Raw genomic sequence first — 14,478 nt, 5'->3', positions numbered from 1 at the left:
GTGCTGTTACGAACCCCATAACTGGGTCACTTACCAGCAAAGATAGAGAGGTCCGTCGAAGTCTGATGATAATATTTTTAACAGTATTTATTAGTAAAAATACACAAAAATAATATCAATGCAAACATACAGATAATATACGTCATCAATACTAAATCTAAAAGTGCGGGTATAATAATAATCAATAAGAAATAGCTCTATCGTTGTCTAGGGGATAATGTATTGTCCAATGGAAATATAAAAGTCACTCAGTTCATTCAGGCTGCAGCCTTTGTTCGGAGACAAGAGAGAGATTTTTAGAAACTTGCCGGCTTTTCTTTTTATGATTTCGATCCTTCGAGAGTTCCGTTGGTGTGGCCGGTCACTTGTGGCCTCTCCTTTAGCTAAAGCTGTTCTTCCGTGGTGAGCCCGCCAAGTCCCAGGCAAGGGAAAAGGATGCACGCGAGCCCCACCGGCTGTCGCGGGATTTCTAGCATTTCTCCTGGTGCGTCTAAAGGGGTTGTTCCCCAGACCCTCCTTTATCCTTACTCACGGGGTCTCAGATGTCAATCAGTTTGGGATGATGCAATCCCTCAACCAGCCCACTCTGGTCATCCCCTGACATCGTCAATGAATAGTACAGTACTCAATACACAATTCCGTCTCCAAGAGACAATGGCCGTTATCCGTGGCTTTGTCTTGCTGAGGCCAGGACACATTCCAAAACCTTGAGGATTCTCTCTCATTTCCTGGGTCCCAGACCTGAATTAATAGCGATCTTGCAATTCTCAAGAAGGAGGGGGGCTGCTTTGTACCCTTCGGCCCCTCAGAGTTGTGGCACATTCGTAACAGTGCCAATGTGGGAACTGCAGACTTTTCTGTACAGGGTAAGGTAGTGGGTGGCTGACACAGTGTGCTGGTGGATCACTGGTGAGGCAATGCCCTCTTTATACATGGTTACTGTGTGCTCCTGATTGGCAGCCTCAACCTTCTCATTGCTGTTCAGAATACTCCTCCTCCAACCTGAATGATGATGTATCAGAGATCCACAGGGTCACCGACAATGCAGCATGTTTTCAAGGAAACTTAGAGCCCATCCTCTAATCTTTTCCTCTGTCTATTCCCATTACAGAGCTTTGAAAATAATGTCTGTTTAAGGAGACAGTGTTGCTGGACTCTCTTATATCCAAAACATCCTCCTCCTCTTGTTCTGTCTCCTTATTCTTCCCTGCGTGTCTCCACCATTGGCAAATGTGCCTTTGCTTCAGACTCAATACTGTCAAAATCTCTTCCAAGCATCTAGCTCCTCTCCATCTCCCCCATTCCTTGAAACCTAATCTTTCTGCTTTGCTTTTTCATGAAGAAGGAGGACATTTTGTATAAATTGGCACCAAAATCAGTATCATAGGCTGGCTGAATAGCTGTCCAGTGCGGTACTGTCCTATGTCCTATGCTCATCCAATAATTTCTTAACACTGCAGACTAGTTTAATACAAGCACTTTCAGAGGTTTAAGATGCAAAGCTTGTAGAAGTTGCAAGAAAAGTTTGTGAACCCTTAGCAATTAACTGCATTAATTACTGATAACATTACTCAGAAAAAAATGGAGTTACATTAAGTATATATCTGTCTATTAAATAGTTGAGTTAAAGCAAGTAGTGCAAAAAACAGAAGTAAAAAAATAGGGAGAGAGTGTTCATGGGTTCAATGTCCATTTAGAAATCGGATGGCAGAGGGGAAGAAGCTGTTCCTGAATCGCTGAGTGTGTGCCTTCAAGCTCCTGTACCTCCTTCCCAACAGTAACAGTGTGAAGAGAGCATGTCCTGGGTGGTGGAGATCCTTAATGATGGATGCCACCTTTCTAAGGCACGGCTCCTTGAAGACATCTTGGATACTACAGAGGTTAGTACCAATGATGGAGCTGATCAATTTTACAAGCTTCTGCAACTAATTTTGATACTGTACTGTAGGCCTCCCCCCATACCAGATGATGATGCAGTCAGTCAGAATGCTCTTTACAGTACATTCGTAGAAGTTTTCGAGTATTTTAGTTGACAAACCAAACCAGATTTACCAGGATGCCACCTGAATTAGAGAACATATCTCTAAGAGGAAAAACTGAGCAAGCTAATACTTTTCTCTTTGGAGTGAAGCAGGTTGAGAGGCAACTTGATAGAGGTGTATAAGATTACTTACTGAGATACAGCACAGAATAAGCCTTCCGGCCCTTTGAGCCATATCACCCAGCAACCCGCGACTTAACCCTGACAAATTAACCTACCAACCGGTATGTCTTTGTGCTGTAGGAGGAAACCCACAAGATCACGGGGAGAACGTACAGACTCCTTACAGACAGTGGCAGGAATTGAACCCAGGTCACTGGTCCTGTAGAGTGTGGATAGATCAGACATCTCAAACATCAATGGCTAATCCAGGAGGACATCCTTTCAAGGTGATTGGAGGAACGTTTAGGGGAGCTGTCAGAGATTTACACATACACTGCTAGGTGTGGTGGTAGAGACAGACACATTAGGGACATTTTAGAGACTTAGGTACATGGATGAAAGAAAAATTGAGGATTATGAGCTATGGAGGAGGGAATGGTTGAACTGAAGGCAGAGTAGGTTTATACAAGTCATCATAACATCATGGCCCGTACTGTACAGTTCGAAGTTAAATAGAGAATAAGAACTCGGAGCTGAGCAAATAGACAGCTCAAGGCCACCTTAGTGACCAGCATTTTTTTATTCAGAATTCCAGAGTTACTTGGTCATGGAGACATAGAAACGTACAGCACAGAAACAGGCCCTTCAGCCCATCTATTCTGTGCTGACCCATTTAAACTGCCTAGTCCCATCAACCTGCACCGAGTCCATAGCCCTCCATTCCCCTACCATCCATGTACTTATCCAAACTTCCAAACTTATTTTAAATGTTGAAATTGAGCCTGCATGCACCACTTGTGCTGGCAGCTCGTACCACTCTCTCACAACACTCTGAGTGAAGAAGTTCCCTTCAGATTCCCCTTAAACTTTTCACCTTTCAACCTTTAACTTATGACTTCTGGCTGATGTCCCAACTTCAGTGGAAAAAGCTTGCTCGCATTTTCCCTCTCTGTATACCTCTATCAAATCTCTTCTCAATCTTCTGCATTCCAAGGAATAAAGTCCTAACCTATTCAATCTTTCCTCATAAATCAGGTCCTCCTGATGCAGTAACATCCTTGTGAATTTTCTCTGTGTTCTTTCTACCTTTCCTGTAGGTAGGTGACCAAAACTGCACACAACACTTCAAATTAGGCCTCACCAATGTCATATACAACTTCAAAACAACATCCCATCTCCTGTACTCAATACTTTGATTAATGAAGGCCTTGCTTACTTAACTTTATATTCTCAAGATCCCGTTTTTGGATTTGATCTCATGCCTCTGGCACGGACCTCAGTATTAGTGGCGAGTTCTTTATCTTTACCACTATATGCTGTTCTACCTCTGTGGACTTCAGACACCTCGTTCTTCCTTCACCCATCACCTGTCCACACCAACGCATGTAAGCTACTGGCCAGAAACAGCTTGATTTGAGAATTTTGATCCACATTTTCAGTTTCCCCCCACTCTTACTATGGTGTTAAAACTCCTCTAACTGACACTGGTTTGTAATCTTTCAATATAATTGCTCTACTCTGAGTGACTGAGTGGGAGAGTCACAGAACCAGGTCCTTTAGCTGGCTGAGTCTGCTCTGCCCATCCATTTGCAATAACCTTGTATCAATGCTAATTTACTCTCCACTCACCTATGCTCACCTACACACGAGAGGAAACTTATAATGGCCATTTAACCCAGCCATTTTAGGTCCTTTGCACAAAACTCACTGTGGTGCATCTAACTGTGTTGCTACCTTACATCTCCAGTGAGCCAAGTTCAGTACTACCCATGGGGTGCTATCTGTGTGAAGTTCAGATATTCTCCCTGTGTCCACATGGATTTCCACTGGGTACATCACGTTCTTTCCACAAAGACATGCAGTTTGGTAGGTTAACTGGCCACTGTGAATTGCCCTAGTGCTGGAGTTCTCAGCCATGGACCAACAGCATTAAGCAAGAGGTCTGTGGATGCTAGATTGGCTGAGAACCCCTGCCCTAGTGTGTAGATGGGAGGAGAAGTGAGTGGTAAGCGAAAAATACCCCGAGAGCATGAAAACTCCACACAGAGAGCACCGGAGGTCAGTATTGAATATAGGTAACTGAAACAGCCACTCCACCTGCTGTGGTATCTATTTCAAATGGTATGGTGGACACGGACACACACACACACACACACACACACACACACACACACACACACACACACACACACACACACACACACACACACACACACACACACACACACACACGTTCAGAGCTTCAGGGGACAATCCCTGCCCCCTGACTCTGCTGCTGACCAGTGCCATAGTGCTTGTAAGGATTGTGCTTGTTCTCCTTGTGACCATTGGGTTTCCTCCGGGTGTCCCAGCCTCCTTCCACAGTGCAAAGACGTAGCAGTTGGTAGTCTGAATGGTCATGGTAAATTGTCCCGTGATTAGGCCAGGATTAAAAATTGGGGGATCGCTGGGCGGCATAGCTACTTCGCGCTGAATCTCAATAAGTAAAATAACAAAAATAAATAAATCTTCAAGCCTTCAGTTTTCATTCCCACAGCCCTGAGTCTGCAACCAGGCTATTGAATGTAGAGATGGAAACTGCTCTGAACCCTGCCATTCCCAGGCTGTGTCTGCCCTTGTCTTTCCCTACACCTGAAGAAAAGAGCAAGAAAATGCCCCAGTTTACTGCACTTCTTGCAGCTCTGGATCTGTGTGTAAATCGCTTTACCCGCAGATCAAAAACGAGATTGGCTGCCAACTTTAATGGGCAAATTGTACTCCTGATTCAACTGTGAGTGAATTCTATCCAACACCCCTGGGAGGAGATGTACCAGACAGTATAAATACCTCACAGCATTGATATATAGACCTGCACAGCACTGCAGTGGAGAATATTCTCAAATGTTTCTTCTACCCTCATGACTGTAATGGTTATCTCTGCAACCACAAGGAGTGTAAAAGGGGAAGTTGAAAATATTTGATCTATGTGTGCCCATAATTGCATGAGTGCAGATTAATTTTAAAAAATCAATTGTAATAATAGTGCAGCTCTATTATTATGTCAAGGAGGGAAGCTTCAAGAACCTGTGTGGAATTAAAATCGTTCTGATCTTGTGTTATCCTTCTTTAATATGCATTGTCTGCATTTTATTCACCGCTCCTAGACTGACAATATCCATAGAGTTGCTTGAGCTTGGACCTATTTTAATCAGCTGAAATTGTGAAAGTGAGATAGTGCTGTGAGAAGGTATGCTTGTCACTTCTGCCTGCTTCCCAGTACCTCCAGTGTTAGTGCTCAAAGAAGTTTTTAACTTATTGAGATATAGCGTGGAACAGCCCTTCCGGCCCTTCGAGCTGCACAGCCCAGCGATCCCCGATCTAACCCTAGCCTAATCACGGGACAATTTACAATGACCAATTAACCTACCAGCTGGTGCATCTTTGGACTGAGGGAGGAAACTGGAGCACCCGGAGGAAACCCACATGGTCGTGGGGAGAACATACTGGACAGCGGACAGAATTGAACCCAGGTCATTGTACTGTAAAGGATTGTAACAACCACTATGCTATCATACCACCCCATGGCCTTGCAGTGTTTTGAATTTAGTCATTTAAATAAAATTGCATTTTTGCTGAAGGAAAACTTGAAATTGTACCAAATTCAGACGAAGGTATTGCAAATTGGGTCAGTCAAGAGCTGCCTGAGCTGCAGCCTGTTGAGAGCCTAGAGCTGAACCCTTTGTCTCTCTTTATTCAACTAATATGAAGATAAGTTTGCCATCTGACATAGCAAAGGTAACCCAAATCTGGTCATCTCTCAAGTGCCTTCACTTCATGTGAATTACTTCTGATGGCAATTGCACCAACATAGGATGCAAAACAGGCCACCTTCAGCCATCAGGCCCATAATAAATCAGTGGGACAAATGGCCAGTGAAGTTTTTCACAGTGGTGATTGTTTAAGGGAGAAGCCATATGAAAGACAGATGGTTTACAAAAAAAATGTATGGGAGCTTAAACAGTCAGACAGTCTCTACCTAACAAAGTTAATTATGCAGTGCAGATAGGTGGTAATATTTCAATTTTATGCTTCATAGATACCAGTATAAGTAGTTTTCTGAGGCAGAATAATTAGTCTTGTAATTCTGTTGCTTTCATGATTAAGAAAATTAGCTCCTGCAGCTAAAAGTTTCATAAAGATTGCAGAGATCCAAATCAGAAGAGCAGTGTAGAACAGTGAAAATAAACATCACGCACAAGGTCTGTTCTGAAGAATAGCCCCATCCAGATCACCCGTTGTGGGTCCAGCTAAAGGGTTTCAGAAATATCAGATGTCCATTTCCTTCTCCAGATTCTGCCCAACCTGCTGAGTTCCTCCATTATCTTGGTTGTTGCCCCCTGTTTAGCCTGTGCACTCTCTGCCATTGGACAAAAGGTGAGATGGGGTAAAATGCTTCCAACTACATACAGAGAATTAGTTACCATCTCTCGCCCAATCTGTGGCAAGAAGCCTCATGGCCAGCTACACTCAGTGGCCACTTTATTAGGTACACATGTACACCTGCTCATTAATGCAAGTATCTAACCAGCCAATCATGTGGCAGCAACTCAGTGCATAAAAGCATGCAGACATGGTCAAGAGATTCAGTTGTTGTTCAGACCAAACATCAGAATGGGGAAGAAAGTGACTTTAACTGTGGAATGATTGTTCGTATTAGACAGGATAGTTTGAGTAACTCAGAATCTGGATTTTCATGCACAACAGTCTCTAGAGTTTACAAATGGTGGCAAAAGCATAAAACATCCAATGGGCAAAAACACCTTATTAATGAGAGAGGTCAGAAGAGAATAGCTGGACTGGTTTAAACTGTCAGGAAGGCAACAGTAACTCAAATAACCATGTGTTACAACAATCGTGTACTGAAGAGCCTCTCTGAATGCATAACACATCGAACCTTGAATTGGATGGGCTACTGCAGCAGAAGAGCATGAACATACACTCAGTGGCCACTTATTAAGTACAGGAAGTACCTAATAAAGTGGCCTCTGCATGTGCCTCTGCCATTGATTTTCCTGTGTTATTTACCTTGGAGACTACTGCCTTTAATCAATATCCAACTTAATAAGACATCAATCAATCAATGTTTAATTATTAACCATTTTCTCTAGATTCAATTATACTGGCACTGTTATACCTAAGAACGTACCACCAGGTGACTGTTCTGTTTGCAAAGGACACCACCCCTCCCTATGTTTCTGCAAAGACTAATTGCCAAGGGAACAGACCTACATTTATTTTATTCACCTCACAGGAGCGATCTGTCTCAGGAGACCCATTATTTCTTTTTCCAGCTTCTTTTAGGCAAAATGAGAACAGGTCTTTATCCCAGAGCCTGGACCTACTTGAACTTACTTGAAGCCAAAAGTCTATTCCATGTTTCCTTAAACAACACAGGCTCTGGGATTACAAGAGTCCCAGAGTCTCCAGAAATTGAAAACCAATCCCTAGGATAAATGTACCCCCGCAAAATCATTCAGTCTTCCCCAACTAGAAGCCCTGGCAGAAACCATGAGATCTGCAGTCTACTGAGGGCCAGATCAGTGGCATTCAGGTCTGGTGAGCAAGTAGGATACAAGATATCCAGGTATGATCTCCAGAAAGCCATCTTACGTGTGACGTGGCAACTCCAGACCAAACCCGAATCACTGAAAGATGGTCAATAGCTGTGGCAGGGCTATAAATTCCTCAGTGTTATCACTTCAGAGGATCTGTCCTGGGTCCAGCATGTAAGTGCCATTACGAAGAAAGCACAACACTCAACACTTTGACAAACTTCTATAGATGTACGGAGGAGATTATATTGACTGGCTGCATCACTGCCTATTATGGAAACACCAATGCCTTTGAACAGAAAATCCTTAAAAAAGTAATGGATACGGCCCAGTCCATCAATGGTAAAGCCCTCCCCATCACTGAGCTGTCATAGGAAAGCAGCATCCATCATCAAGGAACCCACTCAGGCCATGCTCTCTTCTCGCTGCTGCCATTAGGAAGAAGGTTAAGAAACCTTGGGACCCACACGACCAGATTCAGGAACAGTTACTACCCCTCAATCATCAGGCTCATGAACCAGATGGGATAACTTCACTCAACTTTACTTACGCCATCATTGAACTTTTGCCACAACCTATGGACTCTCTTTCAAGGGCTCTTCATATCATGTTCTCGATATTTATTGCTCTTTTTTCACTCTGTATTTTCACATTCTGCAGATTGGTTGCTTCCCATCCTGTTGGGTATGGTCTTCCATTGATTCTGTTGTGTTTCTTGGATTTACTATGTATGTGGGCAAAAATTTTCAGGGTTGTATACCATGATATAGTTATACTTTAATAATAAATATACTTAGAACTTTTGAACTTTAAGTACTTTCAGCTATCTAAAGCCATCAAAAAGTATTTTTAAAACATCCCCATTTTCTTTTTCTTTGAAGAGAAGTGTGTGGAGGAAGGATTAGGTGAGGGAGATAGATTTCAGCCACAGGGTTATAGGGATCTAGAAACCTTTAGAAAAAAAGAAACCTTTTGTTTTGGCTGGCTCAGACACAATGGGCTGAATGGTCTTTCCCCAATTGTAGGCATTTATATAATTGCATGATTTCAGTTTTCACACAAGTCTTAAAGGTGGCTGGATAAATACAGAAAACTGTCAAAATTTCTAAGTATTCCTGAATGTATTAAGAAAGCCATCGAGTACAAAAGAAAAGGGGATCGCCAGTTGAGTAGGATTCATCTGAAAAGTTCTGTTGATACTGAGCACCAGGCAGAAGAAAACCCTGAAGCCTTTAGGATGCAGAAGAGATTAATTGGAATAGGACGAATAACTGCAAATTGGCTGCCGAAAGTGCTGTTTTAGCTCAAAAACAAAATACTGCAATTTGTGGCAATCTGAAACAAAACCAAAGTCCAGCAAACATTCAGCACATCAGGTTCAAAGTTCAACCAAAAAGTTCAAAGTAAATTTATTACTGTATTAAAGTACATTTATGTCACCATATACAACCCTGAGACTTGTTTTCAGCTACGCAGCAACTATGTGGGGAGTGAGAGAGAGAGAGGGGGAGGGGGGGGGAGAATATATTGATCGGATCAGTGGTGTTTTCAGCAACTTGGAATGTAAATTCTCTACACAACGAACCACCTCTTTCTCTTTAACACCCTCTCTCTCTTCTCCCCCCTCTCTTTCTCTTTCACTTTTCCTTTACTTTCCTTTTCTCTCATTTCATTCTCTTTCCCGCTCTCTCTTGCCCTTTCCCTTTCTCTCTCTCACATTTTCATTTCCTTTCCTTTCTCTCTCTCTTTCCAAACCCCACTCCCACCTCCAGATGCCTGACATGCTGAGTATGATCAGCATTTTGTGCATTATGCAGTATTCTGAATTGCCTTCATTGAAATTAAAACGTTACAGGAATTATGAAGGATTTTGAAGGCGTAAATACAGATGAACGACTTCCATTAGATGGATCAGTTTAAGTTTAATGGCGTTTTTTCATGTAATGAGTTGTTATAACCTGAAATCCCTTACCAGAAAAGAGAATGGAGGCAGCTTTAATAATAACCTTCCAATTAGACTGGATGTACAGTATGCTTTGACTATGTAAATGCTGTATAATATATAGTATTGTATCTGGGCTTCCATAGATGTAGTGGCAAATCTAAACCGAAAACCAAATGAAAACTAAAAACAATTGCCCACTACGGAGTTGTTACCTTGCATGACAAGCCCTCAGCTCCAACAAAATAATTATTCCAAAGAGTCGAATCCCTAATTCCATCTTTTATTTGCGATTAGCAAACATACAACCTTGAAGTGATGAAACTTAAGCGTACCAAAGTGAAAGCCAAGCACTATTCAGCGTTACCTCAGCGGTCGGAAAAAGATTTGACCTCCGCCAGTCCCAAGCTACAAAATGCCACAAAATAAGCAAACCTACGTAACTTATTCCTTTGCTTTTACCATGCCCCCACTCACACGACTAGTTACTGTAATAAACATAATAAACGCACAACACAGAATACAACGTAGATACCGAACAGATACACAGCTCCTACAATAGTTATACAGAATAGAATCAGACCTTTCAGCCAGAGTGCATATGAGCGTCAACCAGCCATTTACACCAATCCTAAACTAAACCCATTCTATTCTATTTTCCCTGCATTCCCCTCAACTTCCCCCAATTCTACCACTCTTTACATGCTAGGGGCAATTTAACCTACTGAGATGTATTGTCTTTGGGATGTGGAAGGAACCAGGAGAATCTGGAAGAATTCCAAATGGTCCGGAGAGAATGTGCCAACTCCACACAGATGACGCTGGGGAGCAGGACTGGACTAGGAAATGCCTGGAGCTGTGGAGCATCAGCTCTGCTCACTGTGCCACTTTGCTGCCCCCAGAAGGGGTCCTTTCATGGGAAGTGTCCACACATATGTCAGCATTTTTTGCCCACCCCAAACCACAGCTATTTCAGGATGTAGCTACTCATACTGTGGGCCTGGAGTCAGGCACAGGCCAGACCAGGTGAAGGCAATAGGTTTCCTTCCAGAGTGAACCAGGTTTGTTCAACAATCCAGTGATTTCACCACCATTGACACTCACCTTCATTCTAAATTGATCCCCATTTCTTGACTTTTATCTTCAATATTGACAGTTGTGTTTAAACTCTGGGTCTCTAACTTAAAACACCTGAAACAACCTGGTTTCCTTGGCTGTGTAAGTCTAGGGAAGACAACCTCCAGCCCTGGCAAACTTGTGAGATTGAGGGGCACTTGATCCCACCCCAAACCCCGGTTTGTGTGGATGCCGTGTCATTTGCTACCCTGTTACAAATTAATGCCACGAAATAACAGACAGCACACTGCATACAATTAAAGGAATTATATTTATAAATCTTAATTAAAGGGTTAGTAAAGAATAACAAAAAGGAAAGGGCCCATTCTAATTAAACAGTCCAACATGCACAAATTGGAGTTCATCTAGAACTTCTCCGTCACTCACGCACTGGGCCCTCGGTCAATGTGAACACCCACACCACCTTCCGAACGCCGCTCGTGATCCATCTCAAATGGGTCTCCCACCGGATCGTATGCTACGACTGGTCCTCCCCAGCACCCTCTCTCTTCATCTCCTCTCCAACAAAAAGCCCCAAGCCCAATGGTTTCCTACTGGGGGATATGTTGGGCCATGATGCTACAGATTGTGCTGGTGTTCATTCCTGTTAAAGTCTACAGTGACTCAGGATGGCCAGTTTTGAGCTGCCACGCTATCCCAGTGAGTGTGTGTTCAGATTCAGATTCAGATTCAGTTTATTGTCATTTAGAAACCACAAATGCAATGCAGTTAAAAAATGAGTCAACGTTCTCCAGAATAATATCACAAAAGCACACGACAAAACATACTACACCAGAAAATCCACATAACATTTGGCAATCCCCAATCTAGAGTCCAGGGAGGCTGCTGCGTATTAATATCGAGCTACCATCTTAGCGCGTTCCCCCGGAAAGCAGCTCCAAATCTACCAGACAAAACAAGACTACCCAGACACACCAAGTCAAGAGATCAACTCTACCACCCAACAAACCAAAAACTAAAGCTACAAGACCTACACAAAACCACATAGTTACAACATATAGTTACAATAGTGCAAACAATAGTATAATTGATTAAAAAAAAGACCATGGGCACAGTAAAAATAGTCCAAAGATGTTAAAAGACTGTAAGTTCGAAAGAAACCACACACAGTTTCCACAAGCCCTCAGGGTCCTGACAGACTCGCCATCCCACGCAGGCGGCAGAAGAGAATACCCCGGCTATGGACTTCCATGGCGCCGCCCGACTCAGCCTCGCAGACGCAGCACACAGTGAAAGCGCCCCGACTGCAGCGGACTCCGAGTCAGTCGAACCTCCAAGCCTCTGACCGTCCCCTCCGGCACAGCTTCTCCGAGCACCATCCTCTGCCGAGGGCATTAAGACGCCCCCGCCAATGGCCACCGGCAACACGACCCCGAGGACTGGGGGCCTGTTCTTCTCAGCAGAGACCCAGACCTCACAGCAGCAGCAGCAATGAAGAAGGCCTTCCTGGAGATTTCCAGATGTTACTCTCTGCTCCCACGTCCGTGTGTGTGTGATGCCTCGCCACAAAATGGAGTGTCTCCTGAGCATGAAGCTGGGACTTTGTCCCATTTCAAGGACCTTTCAGTGGTCCCTTCTACCAAGTACCTGCCATAAGTGAGGATCTGGTCGAGACAGTTTATCCCACACTGGCTGCAGACCCAACTGTGTCCAGCAGGAGTAACCAGTTGAGGCACTGTAACCAGTGGTAGCACTGCACCCACTGAAAACCCTCTGTCCCCTCTCCACTCACACTTGCATTCCTGATTCAGTATCTGGAGGAGGTTTCCTCACCTGTGTTTGACCTGACACCATGAGATCTGAAACCAATGGTGAGGCACCCCTTTGTACCTCCTTCTCTGGGGGATCTGTCTGACCAGCGTGACAGTATCAGCCCAGACCCTTTGAGTGAGGAGCCTTTGAAACTGGGATTCTAAAGTTTACAGCCAAAGTCGAGTTTACTGTCATGTGTATGCCCAGACAAAATGGAAAGCTTAACTGTAGCAGCACCACAGGCACATAGATTTGCTAAACAACATTCACAAGAAAAATATAAAGTGTACATAAATTGGCATTATGCAAGGAAGAGATATCCATCTCTTAAGGATATCTGTGGTGGTGGGGAGGCTTCTGGCTGTGACGGTGCTGGTTGAGTCCACAACCCTCGGCAGCCTCTTTGAAACCTGTGCATTACTTACTTACTGCCTGTTATGCCGCTGGACTTTATGGCAGCAGTGAAGGTCCTCTATCTCAGGCCTTCCTTCATCTCAGTGGCTTCCTCTCGGTTTTCACTTCTGTCAGTCATGCAAATCCCAGGTGGAGATTCAGGAATACCGTCACACTCAGATGTAGAAGGATACTTTATTGCTATGTCTGTGACAATCGAATTTTATCAGTCAGGGTTGTTAGCCCCGAGCTAAACCCCCAAACCTAGAAGACCAATGGACCACTCTTAGTCTGGCCTCTAGCCTTTGACAGGTTTAGCATGGGTGACTCAAGGTATAAATTCTTGACTCCTGCCAACATTAGCAATCTGAGTCATTGAGGCATGCAAGCCTCCAAACCATGACAGAGTTATGGTCCTCTTGGAGGAAGTTGTTCATTGGCACCTCCATATCAGGCAGTGATGAAACCATTCAGAATGCTCTGGATATCTGGAAAAATTTGCTGGAGTCTCTGGTGACATACCAAATCTCTCCTAATGAAATATAGTGCTTTCTTTGTGATCACATCAGTATGGTGGACCCAGGATAGGTCCTCTGCAATGTTGACATCCAACAACTTGAATCTGCTCACTCTTTCCACCATAGTTTCCTCAATGAGAACTGGTGTGTGTTCTTCTGAATTCTCTTCCCTGAAGTCCACAATCAGTCACTTGCTCTTGCCGACACAGAATGTGTAAGGTTGTCGTTGTGTTTGGGTAACATTGAATGTCTAAGGGGCTGGCGGTGAGATAGATAAGTGAGACAGGAAGTGTGTTATTTGTATAGTGGAAAATATGTGTGCAGGCAAATGACGGAGGATTACTGATGAGGTGGGGAGAAGCAGTTAGTAAGGGATGATCCATTAACTCTGCAAAGAGGCTGCTGCCAGATTAGCAGAATGTGTCATTTAAAGATGCACTTCACGATACAGGCCACATCTGTGAGGTTATTGTATTCCCTACACCACTGCATCCAGGTCCTTGAGGCAAGACACCTCCATGCTTTCTGAATCTGTTGCTCCTGGGGAATATGTTGAAGTAGCTGAGCAGAGAGGACCTCTCTTCTTCTCTACACTCCCACTGGTGTTGCTGGAGATCCCACCTCCATGTTGCACTATTCTCCATTGTGTTCCCGGTCAGCTTCAGGTGCCAGCACTTACTCCAGCAGCAAAGCTGTGCTGACAGATACAGGACAACCTTAACTGGGGTCAGTGCTGCAACGCACAGTACAGGTGGGAGGATGGGGATTAACTGACCATTTTTGACAGCATCCAATGAAGCCCTCCCACTCTCCATGTCTGTTTGAAACACACTTGGATTCCATGTGAGTGGAGAAATCATACTGGCCACATCCATTTAAAATATATCATGGGACATTTGATTGATAGGTTCTTTATTGCATGTTGTTCCATTGGGTAATAATGACTGCTAGATTGCATTTCAGTTTTTCAGACTGTTTAATGTAGTGGATAACCAAAATCTC

At 43.7% G+C, this 14,478-nt stretch overlaps 1 protein-coding gene across 1 annotated transcript in view; it reads left to right on the top strand.

Annotated features, from left to right (window-relative positions):
* LOC140731865 (ras-like protein family member 10B) overlaps positions 1-14,478 on the top strand; it is a 148,558-nt gene that overhangs the window by 72,450 nt on the left and 61,630 nt on the right. The gene's annotated exons all lie outside the window — the stretch shown is intronic.

Source organism: Hemitrygon akajei, chromosome 8, assembly GCF_048418815.1.
Source record: "Hemitrygon akajei chromosome 8, sHemAka1.3, whole genome shotgun sequence".
Taxonomy (NCBI): Eukaryota; Metazoa; Chordata; class Chondrichthyes; order Myliobatiformes; family Dasyatidae; genus Hemitrygon; species Hemitrygon akajei.
This window is presented reverse-complemented; position numbering and strand designations above follow the sequence as displayed.